Here is a 24,115-nt window from a genome sequence, read left to right as displayed (position 1 = left end):
GAAACTTAAATGAACATATTTTTCTGTTATCTATCAATACTAGTTATCAATACTAGTTATCAATACTAGTTATCAGTACTAGTTATCAATACTAGTTATCAGTACTAGTTATCAGTACTAGTTATCAATACTAGTTATCAGTACTAGTTATCAGTACTAGTTATCAATACTAGTTATCAGTACTAGTTATCAGTACTAGTTATCAATACTAGTTATCAGTACTAGTTATCAGTACTAGTTATCAATACTAGTTATCAGTACTAGTTATCAATTCTAGTTATCAATACTAGTTATCAATACTAGTTATCAATACTAGTTATCAGTACTAGTTATCAATACTAGTTATCAATACTAGTTATCAATACTGAGTCCGACTGTCAATATAATGTGTTTTTTTTCAACAAAGGAGCCCAAATGTGACTCAGTACATGAGTACATAAGAAAAGCAACATTCCAAAAGACAAGATGAATAAATGAATGAATGAATGAATGAATGAATGAATATCTAAATAAATAAATGTTAGGTGTGTCTGTCGTCCAGGTGTCAACATGAGCAGCGACGCCGAGATGGCCCAGTACGGGCCGGCCGCCATCTTCCTCCGGAAGCCGGAGAAGGAGCGAGTGGAGGCTCAGAACCGGCCCTTCGACGCCAGAACCGCCTGCTTCGTCCCCGACGCCAAGGAGCTCTACATCAAAGCAGTAATCCAGAACAGAGAGGGCGGCCAGGTCACCGTGAAGACGGCCAACGACGAGGTGGGTGCTTCTGGATGACCTCTAATCTGGTGCTGGAGGAGGAACATGCTCTATAATCTGGTGGTAGAGGAGGAACATGCTCTATAATCTGGTGGTGGAGGAGGAAGATGCTCTATAATCTCTGGTGGTGGAGGAGGAAGATGCTTTATAATCTGGTGGTGGAGGAGGAAGATGCTCTATAACCTGATGTTAGAGGAGGAAGATGCTCTATAATCTGGATTAGAGGAGACTTCCTCTTCTTAACTAATTTACTGATATATATATATATATATATATATATATATATATATATATATATATATATATATATATATATTGTGGCATCTCTCTCAATAAAGTAGTTTAATAATCTTAATCCCTCAGAACCTCATTTCCCTCATTTACACTTTGAGTTCATGTGAAACCCTCTGGGGGCGTCTCGTTAATAAAACACACTCTTGTCCTGCGGTTGCTGGAAAGTGACGGTTGGTTCTTGCATGATTCCTCATGATTCCTCATGATTCCTCATGATTCTTCATGATTCCTCATGATTCCTCATGTTTCCTCTTGATTCCTCATGATTTCTCATGTTTCCTCTTGATTCCTCATGATCCCTCATGATTCTTCATGATTTCTCATGTTTCCTCTTGATTCCTCATGATCCTTCATGATTCTTCATGATTTCTCATGTTTCCTCTTGATTCCTCATGATTCCTCATGATTCCTCATGTTTCCTCATGTTTCCTCTTGATTCCTCATGATTCCTCATGTTTCCTCATGTTTCCTCTTGATTCCTCATGATTCCTCATGTTTCCTCTTGATTTCTCACGATTCCTCATGTTTCCTCATGATTCCTCATGTTTCCTCTTGTTTCCTCTTGATTCCTCATGATTCCTCTTGATTCCTCATGTTTCCTCTTGATTCCTCATGATTCCTCATGTTTCCTCTTGATTCCTCATGATTCCTCATGATTCCTCATGTTTCCTCTTGATTCCTCATGTTTCCTCTTGATTCCTCTTGATTCCTCATGTTTCCTCTTGATTCCTCATGATTCCTCATGTTTCCTCTTGATTCCTCATGATTCCTCATGTTTCCTCTTGATTCCTCATGTTTCCTCACGATTCCTCATGCTCTCAGGTGGTGGCGGTGAAGGAGGAGGACTGCCACCCCATGAACCCCCCGAAGTACGACAAGATGGAGGACATGGCCATGATGACGCACCTGAACGAGCCGTCGGTGCTGTTCAACCTGAAGGACCGCTACGCCGCCTGGATGATCTACGTGAGTGACGGAGGGGAAGCTTCCCTGGTCGGTTCTTCATTTCCTGTCTCACGCCCTTCCTGCTCCTCCTGCAGACCTACTCCGGCCTCTTCTGCGTGACCGTCAACCCCTACAAGTGGCTGCCGGTCTACGAGCCCCAGGTGGTGGCCGCCTACCGGGGCAAGAAGAGGATGGAGGCGCCGCCGCACATCTTCTCCGTTTCTGATAATGCATATCAAAATATGCTCACAGGTGAGACCGCAGATAGAAACACTGGATGCCGCACAGCATGACGTGCCGACGGCGCCGCCATCTTGGAAAGGTCTCCCTCTCGGGCTGAACATAAAGACCCAGGCTAGAAGATCCACTGAAGCATGGCTAGCTCGCTAGCTCGCCTTCAGAGCTACAGGCGAGTCCTGAACTTCTCCTCTTCTGGTTTCAGATCGTGAGAATCAGTCCGTCCTGATCACGTGAGTCTTTCGCTCTTCGTTAAACAAGAGGTTCCGCCTCCTGCTGCTCGTCACGCCACTGGTTCTGCTTCCCGTCCTCAGCGGAGAATCCGGAGCAGGAAAGACCGTCAACACCAAACGCGTCATCCAGTACTTTGCGACAATCGCAGTGGCCGGAGGCAGCGACAAGAAGGAGCAGACGTCCGGGAAGATACAGGTGAAGGGAAACGAGCAGGTTGAGGTGAGGAAGGGGGCGGAGCTTTAGTGACGGTGACAAAACACAGAGGGAGGAGGGAGGAGAGTAAGACACAGCCGTGGTGCAAGTGACAGCATGTAGAAAGCAGAGAAAACACAGTGAGTTTGACAGAAAATCAGACACAGCAAACACATGAAATGGTCTGTGAGGGTTTAGCTTTCTGCTTCCAGGGAACTCTGGAGGATCAAATCATCTCCGCCAACCCCCTGCTGGAGGCGTTCGGGAACGCCAAGACCGTGAGGAACGACAACTCCTCCAGATTTGTGAGTCCAGAAAGAAGAATTGTGCTTCATCTGTCTCTTTCACACCCATTGTTGTTGGTTTTTACTCCTTTCTTTCATCAATGTGAAGAAATGTTTCATCTTGACAGGGGAAATTCATCAGAATTCACTTTGGAACCTCAGGAAAACTGGCTTCTGCTGACATTGAGACATGTGAGTGGGACTTTCCATCCATCCATCCTCTATCATCCACCATCCATCATCCATCATCCATCATCCATCATCCATCATCCATCATCCATCATCCTCTATCATCCACCATCCATCATCCACCATCCATCATCCATCATCCATCATCCACCATCCATCATCCATCATCCATCATCCATCATCCATCATCCACCATCCATCATCCATCATCCATCATCCACCATCCATCATCCATCATCCATCATCCATCATCCATCATCCACCATCCATCATCCATCCATCATCCACCATCCACCATCCATCATCCATCATCCATCATCCACCATCCATCCTCCATCCATCATCCACCATCCATCATCCATCATCCACCATCCATCATCCACCATCCATCATCCATCATCCATCATCCACCATCCATCATCCATCATCCATCATCCACCATCCATCATCCACCATCCATCATCCACCATCCATCCTCCATCCATCATCCATCCATCATCCTCTATCATCCATCATCCATCATCCATCATCCATCATCCATCATCCACCATCCACCATCCATCCTCCATCACCCATCATCCATCATCCATCATCCATCATCCATCATCCATCATCCTCCATCCATCATCCATCATCCATCATGCATCATCCGTCATCCATCCTCCATCCTCCATCATCCATCATCCATCATCCATCATCCTCCATCCACCATCCATCATCCATCATCCACCATCCATCCATCATTCATCCACCATCCATCATCCATCATCCATCATCCACCATCCATCATCCATCCATCATCCATCCACCATCCATCCACCATCCATCATCCATCATCCATCCATCATCCATCATCCATCATCCATCCATCATCCATCCTCCATCATCCATCATCCATCATCCATCCATCATCCATCATCCTTCCATCATCCATCCTCCATCATCCATCATCCATTATCCTCCATCCATCATCCATCATCCATCATGCATCATCCATCATCCATCATCCACCATCCATCATCCATCATCCATCATCCATCATCCATCATCCACCATCCATCATCCATCCATCATCCACCATCCATCATCCACCATCCATCCTCCATCCATCATCCATCCATCATCCTCTATCATCCATCATCCATCATCCATCATCCATCATCCATCATCCACCATCCACCATCCATCCTCCATCCTCCATCATCCATCATCCATCATCCATCATCCATCATCCATCATCCTCCATCCATCATCCATCATCCATCATGCATCATGCATCATCCGTCATCCATCCTCCATCCTCCATCATCCATCATCCATCATCCATCATCCTCCATCCACCATCCATCATCCATCATCCATCATCCACCATCCATCCATCATTCATCCACCATCCATCATCCATCATCCATCATCCACCATCCATCATCCATCCATCATCCATCCACCATCCATCCACCATCCATCATCCATCATCCATCCATCATCCATCATCCATCATCCATCCATCATCCATCCTCCATCATCCATCATCCATCCATCATCCATCATCCTTCCATCATCCATCCTCCATCATCCATCATCCATTATCCTCCATCCATCATCCATCATCCATCATGCATCATCCGTCATCCATCCTCCATCATCCATCATCCATCATCCATCATCCTCCATCCACCATCCATCATCCATCATCCACCATCCATCCATCATTCATCCACCATCCATCATCCATCATCCATCATCCACCATCCATCATCCATCCATCATCCATCATTCATCATCCATCCATCCACCATCCATCATCCATCATCCATCATCCATCCATCATCCATCCTCCATCATCCATCATCCATCCACCATCCATCATCCATCATCCATCATCCACCATCCATCATCCATCCATCATCCATCATTCATCATCCATCCATCCACCATCCATCATCCATCATCCATCATCCATCCATCATCCACCATCCATCATCCATCCATCATCCATCATTCATCATCCATCCATCCACCATCCATCATCCATCATCCATCATCCATCCATCATCCATCCTCCATCATCCATCATCCATCCATCATCCATCATCCATCATCCATCATCCATATCACATCACTAAACGGCACCAAAATGAGAGAAAACAGCTCAAACAGACTCACCCTGGATGGAAACATCAGTAAAAAACCATCAGTTTTCACCTCCGAGATGCTCTCATGTGCATGTCTGATCAATGTCTGATCAATGTCTGATCAATGTCTGATCAATGTCTGATCGGTATTTGATCAATGTCTGATCAATGTCTGATCAATGCTTGATCGATGTCTGATCGGTATTTGATCAATGTCTGATCAATGTCTGATCAATGTCTGATCGGTGTCTGATCGATGTCTGATCGGTATTTGATCGATGTCTGATCAATATCTGATCGGTATTTGATCGATGTCTGATCAATGTCTGATCGGTATTTGATCGATGTCTGATCAATGTCTGATCGGTATTTGATGGATGTACTTTCACAGACATTAGAACCTTCTATTAGAACCACTGTTGTGTTTCTCTGCAGACTTGCTGGAAAAGTCCCGAGTGACGTTCCAGCTGAGTGAAGAGCGGAGCTACCACATCTTCTACCAGATCCAGACGGGCCACAAGCCCGAGCTCATCGGTACGACCGGGTCAGACGGGGCGGCGCCACCAAACTCTGCGGACAATAACTGTTTGTTCTGGCGCAGAGATGCTCCTCATAAGCACCAACCCCTACGACTTCCCCATGATCAGCCAGGGCCAGATCAGCGTGGCCAGCATCGACGACAAGGAAGAGCTGGTGGCGACAGACGTGAGTCAACGGACTGTTTGAACCCTCGTGTGGCCGCCAGGGGCAACGCCGCCCTCTAGGGGGCGCTCTCTCCTCTTACTGTCACCATGACTTTCACCGTGTGGCTCAAATGGCAGGATTTCTGCTGAGGAAGTTTACTTTTACATACAATTTAGAAATTTGATTTCTAAATTTTCACTTGGTTCATAATGCATTGTTGGCAGATTTAGACCCTTTGGCGGCGCCAGAGGCTGTTTTTATCCACTGACTTTGACTGCTGTCAGCTTCTGAATCGGCATTTAAATGGTCCGTTTTTTTTTTTTTTTTAATTTTGGTAGATCTGATCAGGACTGAGGTTGATTAACGGATTTATGCAAAAAAAGTAGAAAAAGTATTCTTCTGATATATTTTTACAGTTGTTGGATGAAAACAGCCGCTGACGTCACTAAAGGAAGGTTCTGAACACTTTGAAGGGGTCAGTCAAACTCCTTCAACTGTTTTCGTCCTCTTTGGTTATTTCATCTTCTCAAACCTGTTTTTTTTTCACAAACGCAACTTTTTGAAGAAAGCTCCGACTCTGTCGTCATGGAAACTGGGGAAAACATTTCTGAACAACGTAGACCTGCATTCTCCCGTCTGTCAACGTTTAGAGCGGATTGTTTCATTACAAAAACTAACACCAGCGCCCCCGAGTGGACCAACATGTTAACTACATCGTTTTCACCATTTCTACTGTTTTCGTGTAAAAAAAAAAAAAAAAAAAAAAGTAGAAAATGAGAAAGATGCAGGCCGAAGACATTGAGCTGATTTAATTTCTATGCCCTGAGTTTGAACTTGTCCGTGTCTGCAGACGGCCACCGACGTCCTCGGCTTCACCTACGACGAGAAGATGTCCATCTGGAAGCTGACCGGCGCCGTGATGCATTATGGGAACATGAAGTTCAAGCAGAAGCAGCGGGAGGAGCAGGCGGAGCCGGACGGCACCGAGGGTGAGCGTCCGCCGCCGGAGACGGCGCCGGAGGACGACGAAGGGCTGATGAAGCTCTGCTGTTTCCCGCAGTGGCCGACAAGGTGGCCTTCCTCATGGGCCTGAACTCGGCCGACCTGCTGAAGGGACTCTGCTACCCCAGAGTCAAAGTGGGGAACGAGTTCGTCACCAAGGGCCAGACGGTCCCTCAGGTACGCCGGCGAGACGGGCGGGAAGACAACGTTCATCGAGTAGTTCTCTTCTTTTGGCTTCCAAACACAATCAAAGTACTGATTTGAGTGACTTTTCAGTTGATCAACGAGGATGTTCGTACTTCAAAAGTCTACGTAAAAATACAGACGAGTCGCTAGTCAAACGGCTTCACTATCAGCCATGTCAGGGTTCCTGTGCCCTGGGTTTAGGCTCACAGGCTGGTTTATTCTGGCAGTCCTCCTACGGTTTAGACTGAAAGTCACAATATAAAGTCATGGTGCTCTACCGATTTATATCTACAGTTATCTTTTGGGTGCCTTCATTTTCTTAATTATTAATAATACTTTAATATAGTGTGATATTTTCCTTATTTGTGCTGTGAATTAAAAAAAAAAATTCAAATTGATATTCTTCTATCCTATAAAAACCGTTGCTTCGGAGCAGAACATGTAGAATTTCAGCGCACATTGTACTTTGTGTAACTGTTTTCTCTGCGATAAATAAAGGATTTGACTTGTTATGTAAACGACGCTTCCAGGACGCCACGAAGGGTCGAATGAAAGAAAAACCTCATAACTCTTACAATGAGAGAACGTCAGTCCCTGGAGGTTTGATCAAGGCTCTCTGTGACCTTTGACCTCCCGAGCAGGTCACTAACGCAGTCAGTGCTCTGGCCAAATCCGTCTATGAGAAGATGTTCCTGTGGATGGTGATCCGGATCAACGAGATGCTGGACACCAAGCAGCCGCGGCAGTTCTTCATCGGAGTGCTGGACATCGCCGGGTTCGAGATATTCGACGTGAGGCCCGACTCTCCGCCGGCCGTCACATCGCTTTCATTAACGCCAGAGGCGTCGCCTAATCCCGCCGTTCACGTTGCAGTACAACAGCATGGAGCAGCTCTGCATCAACTTCACCAACGAGAAGCTGCAGCAGTTCTTCAACCACCACATGTTCGTGCTGGAGCAGGAAGAGTACAAGAAGGAAGGCATCGACTGGGAGTTCATCGACTTCGGGATGGACCTGGCCGCCTGCATCGAGCTCATCGAGAAGGTAGGAGGGCAGGGAGAGGCTCTATAATCTGGATTAGAGGAGGAAGAGGCTCTATAATCTGGAAGTTTGCACTTGTTGAAAGATTCCTTCATGTCCTCCCTGGTCCGCCAGCCGATGGGGATCTTCTCCATCCTGGAGGAGGAGTGCATGTTCCCCAAGGCCTCCGACACGTCCTTCAAGAACAAGCTGTACGACCAGCATCTGGGGAAGAACAGCGCCTTCCTGAAGCCCAAGGTGGTGAAGGGGAAGCCGGAGGCTCACTTCACCCTGGTGCACTACGCCGGCACGGTGGACTACAACATCAGCGGCTGGCTGGACAAGAACAAAGACCCTCTGAACGAGTCGGTGGTGCAGTTCTACCAGAAGTCCTCCATGAAGCTGCTGGCGTATTTATACGCGTCGTTCTCTGGTGCAGAAGGAGGTACGACGTCTGTCAAGTCTGTCATGACTCTCTGGAGCTCTTGCTGAGTCATGCCCATATTTGTGTTTCCTCCTCATACTTTGTTTCTCTGTGATTCTTTGTTTCTCTTTGATTCTTTGTTTCTCTGTGATTCTTTGTTTCTCTTTGATTCTTTGTTTCTCTGTGATTCTTTGTTTCTCTTTGATTCTTTGTTTCTCTGTGATTCTTTGTTTCTCTTTGATTCTTTGTTTCTCTGTGATTCTTTGTTTCTCTGTGATTCTTTGTTTCTCTTTGATTCTTTGTTTCTCATTGATTCTTTGTTTCTCTGTGATTCTTTGTTTCTCATTGATTCTTTGTTTCTCTGTGATTCTTTGTTTCTTTGTGATTCTTTGTTTCTCTTTGATTCTTTGATTCTCTTTGATTCTTTGTTTCTCTGTGATTCTTTGTTTCTCTTTGATTCTTTGATTCTCTTTGATTCTTTGTTTCTCTTTGATTCTTTGATTCTCTGTGATTCTTTGTTTCTCTTTGATTCTTTGTTTCTTTGTGATTCTTTGTTTCTCTGTGATTCTTTGTTTCTCTGTGATTCTTTGTTTCTCTTTTATTCTTTGTTTCTCTGTGATTCTTTGTTTCTCTTTGATTCTTTGATTCTGTGTGATTCTTTGTTTCTCTGTGATTCTTTGTTTCTCTGTGATACTTTGTTTCTCTGTGATACTTTGTGTTTCTTTGAGTCAGAATCTGGTGGTGATGGTGGAAAAGGAGCAAAGAAAGCGGCGAAGAAGAAAGGCGGCTCGTTTCAGACGGTGTCCGCTGTCTTCAGGGTACCGATAGAATCTACATAATAGATAGAATCTGATATAATTATTGTATTAGATTGTGGAATTTAAATAATTTCACTTTGGAATTTTTATGGGTACTTTCTTGATACATTTCACTAATGCTGATGTTTTATTGATACTTTTATACTTTCACTGTGACTTTATTGACACTTTGTAAATTTAGTGCTACTTTATTGATACTTGTGAAGTTTTACTGCAACTTTACTTGCTACCTCTGTTCCTTACTTTCACAAGCCCTTTATAGTGACATTTGATCTTTCACTGCTACTTTTTACTTTTGATTACCAGAGTGACTGATGAGGATTATTGAACTCTGCCACAGAGTGACTCTGGAACCAAACGGCTGTTTTCTTTTGGACTAATGGAATATCCTCCTGCCTCAATGTGCTCTCTGGCAGGAGAACCTGGGGAAGCTGATGACCAACCTGCGGAGCACACACCCTCACTTCGTCCGCTGTCTGATTCCCAATGAGGTGAAGACACCAGGTACGAACACTCCCCCGCATGGCTCGCAGGAACACGGGAAGCGTTTTGTTGCTGACGGCGGTTGACCTCCTCCAACCAGGAATCATGGACAATCACCTGGTGATCCACCAGCTGCGCTGCAACGGCGTGCTGGAGGGCATCAGGATCTGCAGGAAGGGCTTCCCCAGCAGGATCATCTACGCTGACTTCAAGCAGAGGTCGCCGCTGATTCCCGCTCAAACACAGGAAGTGATTCATCACTTCTTTCACTTTGTGTTGAAGCGTCTTCGTCTGCGTCCAGGTACCGCATCCTGAACGCCAGCGCCATCCCCGAGGGTCAGTTCATCGACGGAAAGAAAGCTTCTGAGAAGCTTCTGGGTTCCATCGACGTGGATCACACGCAGTACCGCTTCGGTTCTACCAAGGTGAACTCTATTGATTTTACGGTTCCGTTGTTTCAAAGAGACACAATGAATGTTTCGATGTTTGACTGATATTCTGCTCTTATCAGATATAAACAAACAGTATTGGAGGAAATGTAAAAGCCAGAGGACACAAACAGAAATGGTCCAATAAAAGCAACAAGCCACTAGTAACAGTACTTTAAAAAAGTACCTGATAACTGTAATCTGCTACCTGTCGATGCAAACATGCTTGTGGAAGAATCGCGTCTCTCTTGCAGGTTTTCTTCAAAGCCGGTTTGCTGGGTACTCTGGAGGAGCTGCGAGACGAGAAGCTGGCCTCTCTGGTGACGCAGACTCAAGCTGTGTGTCGCGGCTACTTGATGAGGAAGGAGTTCAACAATCTGATCGCTCAGAGGTTCGCTTCCCCTCGATCACGCCGCCGGGAGAATCCCATCAGAGCTCCGACAGTGAAACACCCGCCGTGTGCCTTTCAGAGACTGCGTCTGGATCCTGCAGTACAACCTGCGCTCCTTCATGAACGTCAAGCACTGGCCCTGGATGAAGCTGTTCTTCAAGATCAAGCCGCTCCTGAAGAGCGCCGAGACCGAGAAGGAGATGGCGACGATGAAGGAGGACTTCGTCAAGTGCAAAGACGATCTGTCAAAGTCAGAATCCAAGAGGAAGGAGATGGAGGAGAAAATGGTTTCTCTGCTGCAGGAGAAGAATAATCTCCTCCTGCAGGTTCAGTCCGTGAGTATCACCGAGAACCCGACTGATTGACCAGCTGACCGACCGACCGACCGACCGGCCGACCGACCGAACGACCGACCGACCGACCGACCGACCGACCGACCGACCGACCGACCGACCGACCGACCGGGCCGACCGACCGACCGACCGGCCGAACGACCGACCGACCGACCGACCGACCGACCGACCGACCGACCGACCGACCGACCGACCGACCGACCGACGACCGAACCGACCGACCGAGCGATCCCGACCGACCGACCGACCGACCGACCGGCCGCTCACTCCAGCTCCTTTCATTTCACGCCGCTCGTTTTTTCCTCCCCTCAGGACTCGGAGAACCTGGGCGACGCCGAGGAGCGATGTGAAGGACTCATCAAGAGCAAGATCCAGCTGGAGGCCAAGCTGAAGGAGGTGACGGAGCGGCTGGAGGACGAGGAGGAGGTGAACGCCGAGCTGACCGCCAAGAAGAGGAAGCTGGAGGACGAGTGCTCCGAGCTGAAGAGGGACATCGACGACCTGGAGATCACGCTCGCCAAGGTGGAGAAGGAGAAACACGCCACTGAAAACAAGGTTTGCCATCTTTGTCCATTTATTTTTCAGTTTATTTATCTTAAAAAAAACATTTGTTGTGATTCGATCTTGCTCTGACCCGTCTAGTTTCCTCCTGACGGCTCGTCCGTCTGCTCACCTCCACTCCTGGACTCTTTAACAAAACGTGAAAATTAGAAGAAAAGTGCGAGAAATAAATGCGTTAAACTAGAGCTACACTCGGTAGAGCGCAGACCTTTGCCACCACATAACAATTGGTCTTTGGGCGATGACAAATGAGCCCTGAAAATTTAATTTGGCTGAGTCGTCAAATACATACACAGTACAGACAAACCGATGAACGAATGAACGAATAAATAAATAAACAAATAAATAAACAAACACAGATGAAAACAACGTAAAGTAACAAACAACAGCACCAACTAGTGGCCCAACATGCTAACGACATGGTTTCCAGCCTTCCTGCCATCGTCCTGAAAAGGACCTGGACTCTACGTTTCTCCAGCGCCGTCGGATCTGAACCACAGTGACGTCACACTGCTGCCCGAGACTCAAGGTTGAAGTGACCTTGGAGGAAAAGACCAGAGCTCTCAGTCGGGGCACAGTTTGGGACAATTCTTCAGCCATAAAATCCAAATAAAGACGAAATTTTTAAATAAAAAAATTAATATATATAATAAATAAAAAAATAAAAAAATATAAAATAAATCCTATTTCATATCTAGACCTTTAAATACATCAGGTACTTTTAGAGAAAAACAACGATTCCACTTGAGCAAGTACAACGGACTGAGTGAAGTCGAACCTTGAACATTTTCCTCCATAAAGTCTCAGCAGGTCCACAGTTCTCGTCACACTCATGAATAAACGTGGACTCTGCAGGTCAAGAACCTGATGGAGGAGCTGTCTGGTCAGGACGAGAACCTGGCCAAGCTGACCAAGGAGAAGAAGGCCCTGCAGGAGGCTCAGCAGCAGACGCTGGACGACCTCCAGGCCGAGGAGGACAAGGTCAACTCTCTGACCAAAGCCAAGTCCAAGCTGGAGCAGCAGGTGGACGACGTGAGTTCTGCCCCGGGAGCGGGGGCCCCCCTGAGCGCCCTGGAGGGCCCCGGGAGCCGGGGCCCCCCTGAGCACCCTGGAGGGCCCCGGGAGCCGGGGCCCCCCTGAGCGCCCTGGAGGGCCCCGGGAGCCGGGGCCCCCCTGAGCGCCCTGGAGGGCCCCGGGAGCTGGGGCCCCCCTGAGCACCCTGGAGGGCCCCGGGAGCCGGGGCCCCCCTGAGCGCCCTGGAGGTCTGGGTTCACTCTGCGCTCTGGGGCTTTGCAGCTGGAAGGTTCCCTGGAGCAGGAGAAGAAGATCCGCATGGACCTGGAGCGAGTCAAGAGGAAGCTGGAGGGAGACCTGAAGCTGGCCCAGGAGTCCCTGATGGACCTGGAGAACGACAAGCAGCAGTCTGAGGAGAAAATCAAGAAGTGAGTTCAGGCTGAGGGTCGACGATGAGGAACTCCACTGCTGAACCGGTGAAATGGTTCCTGGTCCTTGTTTCCACAGAAAAGAGTTTGAGAACAGCCAGCTGGCCGGCAAGATTGCAGACGAGCAGGCGATCAACAACCAGCTTCAGAAGAAGATGAAGGAACTTCATGTAATCACTTTCCCCTTTGACCCAGACTGACGATGATCCGTCATGGCGGCGTCAACACGTCTCTGCCGTTTCAGGCCCGGATCGAGGAGCTGGAGGAGGAGGTGGAGGCGGAGCGCTCGGCCCGGGCCAAGGTGGAGAAGCAGCGGTCCGACCTGGCCCGGGAGCTGGAGGAGATCAGCGAGCGGCTGGAGGAGGCCGGCGGCGCCACCGCCGCCCAGCTGGAGATGAACAAGAAGCGCGAGGCGGAGTTCCTGAAGCTGCGGCGCGACCTGGAGGAGTCCACGCTGCAGCACGACGCCACGACCGCCGCGCTGCGCAAGAAGCAGGCCGACTGCACGGCGGAGCTCGGAGAGCAGATCGACAACCTGCAGAGGGTGAAGCAGAAGCTGGAGAAGGAGAAGAGCGAGCTGAAGATGGAGGTCGACGACATGGCGAGCAACGTGGAGAGCGTCGCTAAAGCAAAGGTGAGATTTACAAACTGTATGGAAACTGGAGGATGGATGGATGGAGGGATGGAGGGAGGGATGGAGGGAGGGATGGAGGGATGGAGGGAGGGATGGAGGGAGGGATGGAGGGATGGAGGGAGGGATGGAGGGAGGGACCATTGTCCTGGTTGGGAGTCTGACGGACACGTCTGCAGGTCCACCTGGAGAAAAGCTGTCGCTCCCTTGAAGACCAGCTGGTGGAGCTGAAGACGAAGAGCGACGAACAAGTGAGGCAGATCTCCGACCTGTCCAATCAGAGAGCTCGCTTCCAGACTGAGAACGGTGAAACTCGCCCTCCTGCAAACGACCTTTCAAAATGTGACAGCTTTGATTGAAACTAAGAGAAGTCTTGTTGTTTCCCAGCGGAGTTTTCCCGCCAGCTGGAGGAGCGGGAGAGTCTGGTGTCCCAGCTGACCCGGGGGAAGCAGGGCTTCACCTCCCAGGTGGACGAGCTGAGGCGGCTGATCGAGGAGGAAACCAAGGTCGTCGCCGCCCGCGGCCGATCTTCATTCTCCCCTTTGCCTCCGCTGACGCTGCTTCCCATGTACAACCCGTCTCTCAGGCCAAGAACGCCCTGGCTCATGGGCTGCAGTCGTCCCGTCACGACGGCGACCTCCTGCGGGAGCAGTACGAGGAGGAGCAGGAGGCCAAGGCCGAGCTGCAGCGCTGCCTCTCCAAGGCCAACGCCGAGGTGGCGCTGTGGAGGAACAAGTACGAGACGGACGCCATCCAGCGCACCGAGGAGCTGGAGGAGGCCAAGTGAGGAGCCGCACGCTGCTTTGTTCTGACTGTTGAGGGTTTTCAGGGACCAGATGGAACAAAGCCAGAGTTTCCTTTGTGTTGGAGGTTCTGGTCCCTTCCCCCGCTGGGAAACACTGCTTCCTGTGGGCCCCCTGGTCCCCTTGAAGGGTCTCACTTCACTTCCACCATCTTTCCAGTGGGCGGGATGTGACATAGAGCGCAATGCATTCTGGGTAGTAAACAATCAACAAGCGCTAACAGCGCGAACGAGAAGAAGCAGACAAAGAAAAGTTGGAAAATATCTTGTGAGCAAACGTGGAGTAGAGAGGAAGAAGAGAGGAAGAAGGGAGGAGGAAGTAGAGAGGAGGAAGTAGAGAGGAAGTAGAGAGGAAGAAGAGAGGAAGAAGGGAGGAGGAAGTAGAGAGGAAGAAGAGAGGAAGAAGAGAGGAGGAAGTGAAGAGGAGGAAGTAGAGAGGAGGAAGTAGAGAGGAGGAAGTGGAGAGGAGGAAGTAGAGAGGAGGAAGTAGAGAGGAAGTGGAGAGGAGGAAGTAGAGAGGAAGTAGAGAGGAGGAAGTAGAGAGGAGGAAGTGGAGAGGAGGAAGTAGAGAGGAGGAAGTAGAGAGGAGGAAGTAGAGAGGAGGAAGTAGAGAGGAGGAAGTGGAGAGGAGGAAGTGGAGAGGAGGAAATAGAGAGGAAGTAGAGAGGAGGAAGTAGAGAGGAGGAAGTAGAGAGGAGGAAGTAGAGAGGAGGAAGTAGAGAGGAGGAAGTAGAGAGGAGGAAGTAGAGAGGAGGAAGTGGAGAGGAGGAAGTAGAGAGGAGGAAGTGGAGAGGAGGAAGTAGAGAGGAGGAAGTAGAGAGGAAGTAGAGAGGAGGAAGTAGAGAGGAGGAAGTGGAGAGGAGGAAGTAGAGAGGAGGAAGTAGAGAGGAGGAAGTGTAGAGAAGGAGGAGAGGAGGAGAAGAAGAGGCAGTAGACTAACTCTAGAACCAGTGATAAACAGGCTCATGAGCGCCCCCCTGTGGTTCTTCCTCTAGAAGGTGAATCTGTTGCAGGTTTTCAGCGACAAACAGCAAGAAGTTCCAAACTGGTAAGAATCCTCCTGGGACTGGTCTCCAGAGTGCGACGTGGCTGGTTGCCAGGTTGTGTACCAGCCAATCAGGGTCTGTGCTGACGAAGCCTCCACGGCGGAATCTCACCCGAGAAATCCTCCACAGTCACAACATGTTGTTCTTCACTCCAGGAGGAAACTGGCTCAGCGCCTCCAAGAGGCGGAGGAGCAAATCGAAGCCGTCAACTCAAAGTGCGCCTCCCTGGAGAAAACCAAGCAGCGCCTGCAGAACGAGATGGAGGACCTGATGGTGGACGTGGAGCGCTCCAACAGTCTGGCTGCGACGCTGGACAAGAAGCAGAGGAGCTTCGACAAGGTTTCCTCCTCCGGCTTCCTCTAAAACCACCGACGCTCCTTAACGCCTTCAGTGAAAAGCTTGATTTCAGAAAAGTTCCACGTTGATCATATTTACACTGCAACCTTTTAAAAAAACCACGTCCATGTCAAGGGAAATGTAGTTTGTATGTTGAGCCACTAGTTGGTGCTGTTGTTTGTTACCGTCTGTTGATTTCTTTAGTTTTTCATTTGTCTATGAATGTTTGTATTTGACCGACTCTTCTTCAAACCTGCACGGCCGAATTGCGGTTCCGCAAATGAATGTGGCAGTGGTGAAGGTCTGCGCTCTACCGAGTGTAGCTCTAGTGTTCGTATTGAAACCAGACACACACATGCTTTTCCCCGTTTCCATGGCGACAGAGTTGGACGGTTGTCAAAGACGTGTGTTTTCAGTGTCTCCAGGCACCGTAGTCCTCGTCGTTTAATGGAGGCCGGAATTGCTGCCCAAGTTTCCCATGATCACCCGGACCGTCGCTGACCGTCTGCTTGTGTTCAGATTCTGGCCGAGTGGAAGCAGAAGTACGAAGAGTCGCAGGCGGAGCTGGAAGGCACTCAGAAGGAGTCGCGGTCCCTCAGCACGGAGCTCTTCAAGCTGAAGAACTCGTACGAGGAAGCCCTGGATCATCTGGAGACCATGAAGAGGGAAAACAAAAACCTGCAACGTGAGTGAATTCTTTGCCGTGTGACTCTCAGTCCGTCCCACCGGACCCGACCCCACCCGACCCCACCCGACCCCACCCTGCTGAAAACACAAACCCCTGTGCACAGAGGAGGTCTCGGACCTGACCGAGCAGCTTGGGGAAACCGGAAAATCCGTTCACGAGCTGGAAAAGTTGAAGAAGCATGTGGAGACGGAGAAGTGTGACATGCAGACTGCGCTGGAGGAGGCGGAGGTAGGAAACACTGAACCCGGCGCTTCGGTTCTGAGCGCCGCCATTGTGACCCGCCGTTCGTGTGTTCAAGGCCTCTCTGGAGCAGGAAGAGTCCAAGATCCTCCGGGTGCAAATGGACCTGAACCAGGTGAAGGCCGAGGTGGACCGGAAGGTGGCGGAGAAGGACGAGGAGATGGACCAGATGAAGAGGAACCACCAGAGGACGATGGAGTCCATGCAGAGCACGCTGGACGCCGAGGTCCGGAGCAGGAACGACGCCCTGAGGGTGAAGAAGAAGATGGAGGGAGACCTGAACGAGATGGAGGTCCAGCTGGGCCACGCCAACCGGCAGGCGGCCGAGGCCCAGAAGCAGCTGAGGAACCTGCAGGGGCAACTCAAGGTACCGCAGACCGATACCTCGCACCAATACCGACACCAGTATCGCCTATCGGCTCCGATACTGCAGGGAGGAACCAGCGAGTATCGGGTGTTTGTCTTTGATATTAATGAGAAAGACGAACACAAGAGAAGAGAAAACATCCTCTGACAGAATGTGATGATGAGGAGGAGGAGGAGGAAGATCCTTCATCTTAAAGCAACTTCAAGTTCCTCGACCAGAATGTAAAAGTCCAGTAGGATCCAGTTGTAGTTGTTCACGTTCATCTCTAATACATTGTTGAACCTTCCTGAGAGAAATTCCTCATCACACTCTGACAATCACGTATTTCCAGCTTTGAAGTTTCTCACAACTTCTGCTTTGTTGTCGTCTTCGCGTGAAACTGTGTCCAGGACACTCAGATCCACCTGGACGACGCCAGCAGGAGTCACGACGACATGAAGGAGCAGGTGGCCATGATGGAGCGCCGGACGGCGCTGATGCAGGCGGAGGTGGAGGAGCTCCGGGCCGTGGTGGAGCAGACGGAGCGCAGCAGGAAGATGGCCGAACAGGAGCTGGTGGACGCCAGCGAGCGGGCGGGACTCCTGCACTCTCAGGTCAGAGGTCACTCACTCGTCCCCGGGAACGCCGTCACTCAGTCGTCCCCGGGAACGCCGTCACTCAGTCGTCCCCGGGAACGCCGTCACTCAGTCGTCCCCGGGAACGCCGTCACTCAGTCGTCCCCGGGAACGCCGTCACTCAGTCGTCTCCGGGAACGCCGTCACTCAGTCGTCCCCGGGAACGCCGTCACTCAGTCGTCCCCGGGAACGCCGTCACTCACTCGTCTCCGGGAATGCCGTCACTCAGTCGTCCCCGGGAACGCCGTCACTCACTCGTCCCCGGGAACGCCGTCACTCAGTCGTCTCCGGGAACGCCGTCACTCAGTCGTCCCCGGGAACGCCGTCACTCAGTCGTCCCCGGGAACGCCGTCACTCAGTCGTCTCCGGGAACGCCGTCACTCACTCGTCCCCGGGAACGCCGTCACTCAGTCGTCCCCGGGAACGCCGTCACTCAGTCGTCCCCGGGAACGCCGTCACTCACTCGTCTCCGGGAACGCCGTCACTCAGTCGTCTCCGGGAACGCCGTCACTCAGTCGTCTCCGGGAACGCCGTCACTCAGTCGTCCCCGGGAACGCCGTCACTCACTCGTCCCCGGGAACGCCGTCACTCACTCGTCCCCGGGAACGCCGTCACTCAGTCGTCCCCGGGAACGCCGTCACTCAGTCGTCTCCGGGAACGCCGTCACTCACTCGTCCCCGGGAACGCCGTCACTCAGTCGTCCCCGGGAACGCCGTCACTCACTCGTCTCCGGGAACGCCGTCACTCAGTCGTCTCCGGGAACGCCGTCACTCAGTCGTCTCCGGGAACGCCGTCACTCAGTCGTCCCCGGGAACGCCGTCACTCACTCGTCCCCGGGAACGCCGTCACTCAGTCGTCCCCGGGAACGCCGTCACTCAGTCGTCTCCGGGAACGCCGTCACTCACTCGTCCCCGGGAACGCCGTCACTCAGTCGTCCCCGGGAACGCCGTCACTCAGTCGTCCCCGGGAACGCCGTCACTCACTCGTCTCCGGGAACGCCGTCACTCAGTCGTCTCCGGGAACGCCGTCACTCAGTCGTCTCCGGGAACGCCGTCACTCAGTCGTCCCCGGGAACGCCGTCACTCACTCGTCCCCGGGAACGCCGTCACTCAGTCGTCCCCGGGAACGCCGTCACTCAGTCGTCCCCGGGAACGCCGTCACTCACTCGTCTCCAGGAATGCCGTCACTCAGTCGTCCCCAGGAACGCCGTCACTCACTCGTCCCCGGGAACGCCGTCACTCAGTCGTCTCCGGGAACGCCGTCACTCAGTCGTCCCCGGGAACGCCGTCACTCAGTCGTCCCCGGGAACGCCGTCACTCAGTCGTCTCCGGGAACGCCGTCACTCACTCGTCCCCGGGAACGCCGTCACTCAGTCGTCCCCGGGAACGCCGTCACTCAGTCGTCCCCGGGAACGCCGTCACTCACTCGTCTCCGGGAACGCCGTCACTCAGTCGTCTCCGGGAACGCCGTCACTCACTCGTCCCCGGGAACGCCGTCACTCACTCGTCTCCGGGAACGCCGTCACTCAGTCGTCCCCGGGAACGCCGTCACTCACTCGTCTCCGGGAACGCCGTCACTCAGTCGTCCCCGGGAACGCCGTCACTCACTCGTCTCCGGGAACGCCGTCACTCACTCGTCTCCGGGAACGCCGTCACTCAGTCGTCCCCGGGAACGCCGTCACTCACTCGTCTCCGGGAACGCCGTCACTCACTCGTCTCCGGAACGCCGTCACTCACTCGTCTCCGGGAACGCCGCCACTCACTCGTCTCCGGGAACGCCGTCACTCACTCGTCTCCGGGAACACCGTCACTCAGTCGTCTCCGGGAACACCATCACTCAGTCGTCCCCGGGAACGCCGTCACTCACTCGTCTCCGGGAACGCCGCCACTCACTCGTCTCCGGGATCGCCGTCACTCACTCGTCTCCGGGAACACCGTCACTCAGTCGTCTCCGGGAACACCGTCACTCACTCGTCTCCGGGAACGCCGTCACTCAGTCGTCCCCGGGAACGCCGTCACTCACGGGTCATGGCGTTCGTCCACAGAACACCAGCCTGCTGAACACCAAGAAGAAGCTGGAGGCTGACGTCACGCAGCTGCATGGCGAGATCGAAGAAGCCGTGCAGGAGGCGAGGAACGCCGAGGAGAAGGCCAAGAAGGCCATCACTGACGTAAGCTGCTCACAGACCCCCACCCCCACCCCCACCCCCACCCCCACCACCACACACATGACGGGGTGGAGTTAAAAGAATTGTTGCTGTGCGTCCGCAGGCGGCCATGATGGCGGAGGAGCTGAGGAAGGAGCAGGACACCAGCGCTCACCTGGAGAGGATGAAGAAGAACCTGGAGGCCACGGTGAAGGACCTGCAGCACCGCCTGGACGAGGCGGAGAACCTCGCCATGAAGGGAGGGAAGAAGCAGCTGCAGAAGCTGGAGGCCAGGGTGAGAGGAGGAGGAGGAGGAGGAGGAGGAGGAGGAGCAGGAGGAGAACCTCGCCATGAAGGGAGGGAAGAAGCAGCTGCAGAAGCTGGAGGCCAGGGTGAGAGGAGGAGGAGGAGGAGGAGGAGGAGCAGGGGGAGGAGGAGCAGGAGGAGAACCTCGCCATGAAGGGAGGGAAGAAGCAGCTGCAGAAGCTGGAGGCCAGGGTGAGAGGAGGAGGAGGAGGAGGAGGAGGAGGAGGAGGAGGAGGAGGAGGAGGAGGGGGGAGGAGCAGGAGGAGCAGGAGGAGAACCTCGCCATGAAGGGAGGGAAGAAGCAGCTGCAGAAGCTGGAGGCCAGGGTGAGAGGAGGAGGAGGAGGAGGAGGAGGAGCAGGGGGAGGAGGAGCAGGAGGAGAACCTCGCCATGAAGGGAGGGAAGAAGCAGCTGCAGAAGCTGGAGGCCAGGGTGAGAGGAGGAGGAGGAGGAGGAGGAGGAGGAGGAGGAGGAGGAGGAGGAGGAGGAGGAGGGGGAGGAGCAGGAGGAGCAGGAGGAGAACCTCGCCATGAAGGGAGGGAAGAAGCAGCTGCAGAAGCTGGAGGCGCGAGTACGAAACCAGTCAGATTGAATGTGAACACATTTAAGAGTGTTTTTTAAGATAATAAACACAGATCAAAGCTTTAAGTAGCAACAGATTTCAGGCCGATCACTGATCAATAACTACGAATCGTCCTCCGCTCTCCTGATCTCTGAATTTCTTAAATTCACATTTATTTCTGACTCTTAGTTGCATTTGAAACACATTAAAAGAATCTCGGTACTTTCATTGTGTTCAAATATTCTTTGTCCTCCAGAGGACAAAAGGCTTTATTGGTGTGGAAGGAGACATGATAGAGAGACAGAAACGTCCCCGGTTGGTCCTCAGGTCCGAGAGCTGGAGAACGAGCTGGAGGCGGAGCAGAGACGCGGCTCCGAGGCCATCAAGGGCGTCCGCAAGTACGAGAGGAGGATCAAGGAGCTGACCTACCAGGTAGCCGCGCCGAGCCGCTTCCTGGAACTCGTCCTGAACTCGTCCTGAACTCGTCCTGCACTCGTCCTGAACTCGTCCTGGACTCGTCCTGAACTCGTCCTGAACTCGTCCTGAACTCGTCCTGCACTCGTCCTGAACTCGTCCTGAACTCGTCCTGAACTCGTCCTGAACTCGTCCTTGGTTCCTGAGAGACGATCTGCTCCTGCTTTCAGGCCGAGGAAGACAAGAAGAACAACGTCCGGCTGCAGGACCTGGTGGACAAGCTGCAGATCAAGATGAAGGCCTACAAGCGTCACGCCGAGGAGGCCGTGAGTCCACCGGGTCATTTCACCCTGAGCTGCGCTACAGGCTACATGCTACATGCTACATGCTAAAGAGCTTTGGAGCGATGCTACATGCTACACATGATTAAAGTATGACTGATGACTAGCTAAAGGTTAGTACTTATATCGATATTTGGTATTGGTGAGTAGCGAAGTGTTATAACTAGTATTGATACTTGGTATCGGGAGTAGCAAAAGGCTAGTATTCGCATCAGTACTCAGTATCAACAAGTTGCTTCGCTTAAGGTTAGTACTCATACGGATACTTGGTATCGGCGAGTAGCTCAAGGTTCTGGTTTCGGTTCTCAGGATCAGAAACAAAATGTGGTCTGAACAATCAGCTTGTTGAAGAGAGTTCATCTCTTTGTTTTCCACAGTAAGTTGTGACATTCTGTGACGGTTCATAGTTTTTTCAATGGCAAATGTAAGAAAACCAAACACTTCTAGAAATATTGATTAACAGCACTTCTTCATAAAGCGGCTGCAGACCAGGAAGTTTTGTGCTTTGAGCAGGAGGAGCAGTCCAACGCCCACATGGCCAGGTTCCGGAAGGCGCAGCACGAGCTGGAGGAGGCGGAGGAGAGGGCCGACGTAGCCGAAGCCCTCGCCAACAAGATGCGAGCCAAGAGCCGCGAGATCGGAACCAAGGTCAGTCCGGAGAACTGTTCATCACAGGATGAGCGGCGCTTCCACCAGAGTCAAGAACTAAACCTGAAGCAGCCAATCACTGGCCTCAGTGTAGATTTAAACAGCCAGGACGTACGACATGAGCTCTTATTGTGGAGAGATTTATTACTAAACATCCTCCTTTGTGTTTTCCAGACCCAGGAGGGGCAGGGGGAGTAGATGGAGCCACAAATCCATCAAATTAATACAATTATTAATATTAGCAATGCATGTTCAGTAATATCAATATTTATCACTAAAACCATGTTGACAAATTCTTACTAACGTAGATCAAAGATTTCTATCATTAAAAATACATTAATGACTTATTTAACCAATCTGCATGAAAACATGACAAAGGATCAGATTCTAAATGTTTGTTGATCGTAGAGGAAAACGAACAATGAACTCGTCTGAAGGATCAGAGTTCCCTGGTTGTTCGGTGCTTTGAGTCCGCGGTGTCCTCGTGTCCGTCCAGCCTGGAGACATGGAGGACAAGCAAACCCCCACTGAACTCCACCCTGTGAGGCGAGAGAGCCGCCCACTGCTCCACCCCGTCCTTTATTCAGCTTCTGATGGTTTATTAGACACCGATCAAGTTGAAACGCCTCAAAAGTCAAAATACAAACGTGAACATTCAGTTCAAACAATGTATTTTAGGTCTTTTTTTCACAATGTTTCCCTGTTTCAGTGCAAAATTTCACCATTATTCTCTCAATCAAATATTTGATTTATTCCTTTAGTCAGTTTTCCCATCATGCATCATGTCTGTGACGCCAGTTAATCTGGATTATTGATTATTTTCCCCGTCTCAGAATCTTCTAACATTACTGTCGCCTGTTTGCAGATTTAGATCCGTAATAAAGGTTTTTAACTAAACTGTGGTCGTCCTGTTTCCTCCAGTCACACACACACACACACACACACACACACACACACACACACACACACACACACACACACACACACACACACACACACACACACACACACACACACACACACACACACACACACGGAACAGCCAATAGTCTTTTTAAAGGAGGTTTATTGAAGTTAGAGCAACATACATCCACTATGATCAACAAATCACACGCAGGAAGAAGAAAACCCAGAAAAGCGTTTTGTGACTGGAATTCGTGTCGTTTTCATTCTTAACGCCGAGTTCCGGGTTCCAATCCCAGATCATGAAAGAACAACTTGACAGGTGTAACGTGTCCAGTTTGGCCCGTGGAAACTTGTCTTGGCGAGAAATTTGACCATTGTGACAAACGTTGGCGACCCCCGCCCCTCCCCCTAGTGGTGGGAAATGGAAATGCCACACAGAACCTTTTTTTATTTCAAGGAGGAGGAAAAAAGGGAAAGGGAAAAGAAAACAAGCAAAACACTGGAAGAAAGAAAGAAAAGAAGAGAAATGATGTTCTGCATGTTCATTGAGGATTAATCCTATAAAGCTCAGTAGATTATTAATCCAACATGAGGCCCGGGGGCCCAGAACCGCCCACCACCAGCTCCAGTCGGGCCAAACCACCAACGTTTGAAATGAAATGAAACCAAATGAACGCCGGCTCCCTGGCTGCTGTCAAACGAGCCTAAAAGCCCAGCGGTCAGGATGTCAAAACACCCAGAATGCAACAGTTTCTTTGTGACATTTCAGTTCATTTTGGACCCGGAACTTGCTTTATGTTGACATTGGAGTCGTTTTAAGTAGTAATTGTTCAAATATTGACGTTTTCACCACCTTTTCTCTGCGTCCCAATGAAGAAAAACGTACGTTTAAAGGTTCTTGTGGCTCATCTCACTGTTGACACTCCGGCTTTAAATACACAAACACATCATTACGTAAGAGTATGTTGCAAACTATCTCACAGCACTCTGTTGTTCCGAGAGCTCCGGCAGGT

The 24,115-nt window shown here is 50.9% G+C and overlaps 1 pseudogene across 1 annotated transcript; it reads left to right on the top strand.

Moving 5' to 3' along the window:
- The first annotated feature begins 549 nt into the window (after window positions 1-549).
- LOC308140994 (myosin heavy chain, fast skeletal muscle-like) lies at window positions 550-17,049 on the top strand (annotated as a pseudogene). The gene is made up of 32 exons: window positions 550-753; window positions 1,870-2,013; window positions 2,088-2,244; window positions 2,435-2,462; window positions 2,544-2,658; window positions 2,868-2,960; window positions 3,068-3,131; window positions 5,699-5,797; window positions 5,865-5,968; window positions 6,798-6,936; window positions 7,008-7,126; window positions 7,777-7,926; window positions 8,009-8,179; window positions 8,291-8,600; window positions 9,336-9,397; window positions 9,814-9,901; window positions 9,981-10,098; window positions 10,182-10,305; window positions 10,563-10,699; window positions 10,779-11,034; window positions 11,365-11,607; window positions 12,469-12,645; window positions 12,910-13,055; window positions 13,135-13,225; window positions 13,300-13,689; window positions 13,866-13,992; window positions 14,074-14,192; window positions 14,273-14,469; window positions 15,690-15,873; window positions 16,390-16,555; window positions 16,662-16,786; window positions 16,857-17,049. The product of its transcript is annotated as a myosin heavy chain, fast skeletal muscle-like (transcript).
- Window positions 17,050-24,115: the final 7,066 nt, after the last annotated feature.

The sequence above is a fragment of the Blennius ocellaris genome, assembly GCF_963422515.1.
Source record: "Blennius ocellaris genome assembly, chromosome: 16".
Lineage (NCBI taxonomy): Eukaryota > Metazoa > Chordata > Actinopteri > Blenniiformes > Blenniidae > Blennius > Blennius ocellaris.
The sequence above is the reverse complement of the archived record's forward strand: the minus strand, read 5'-3'. Positions and strand labels throughout refer to the sequence as shown.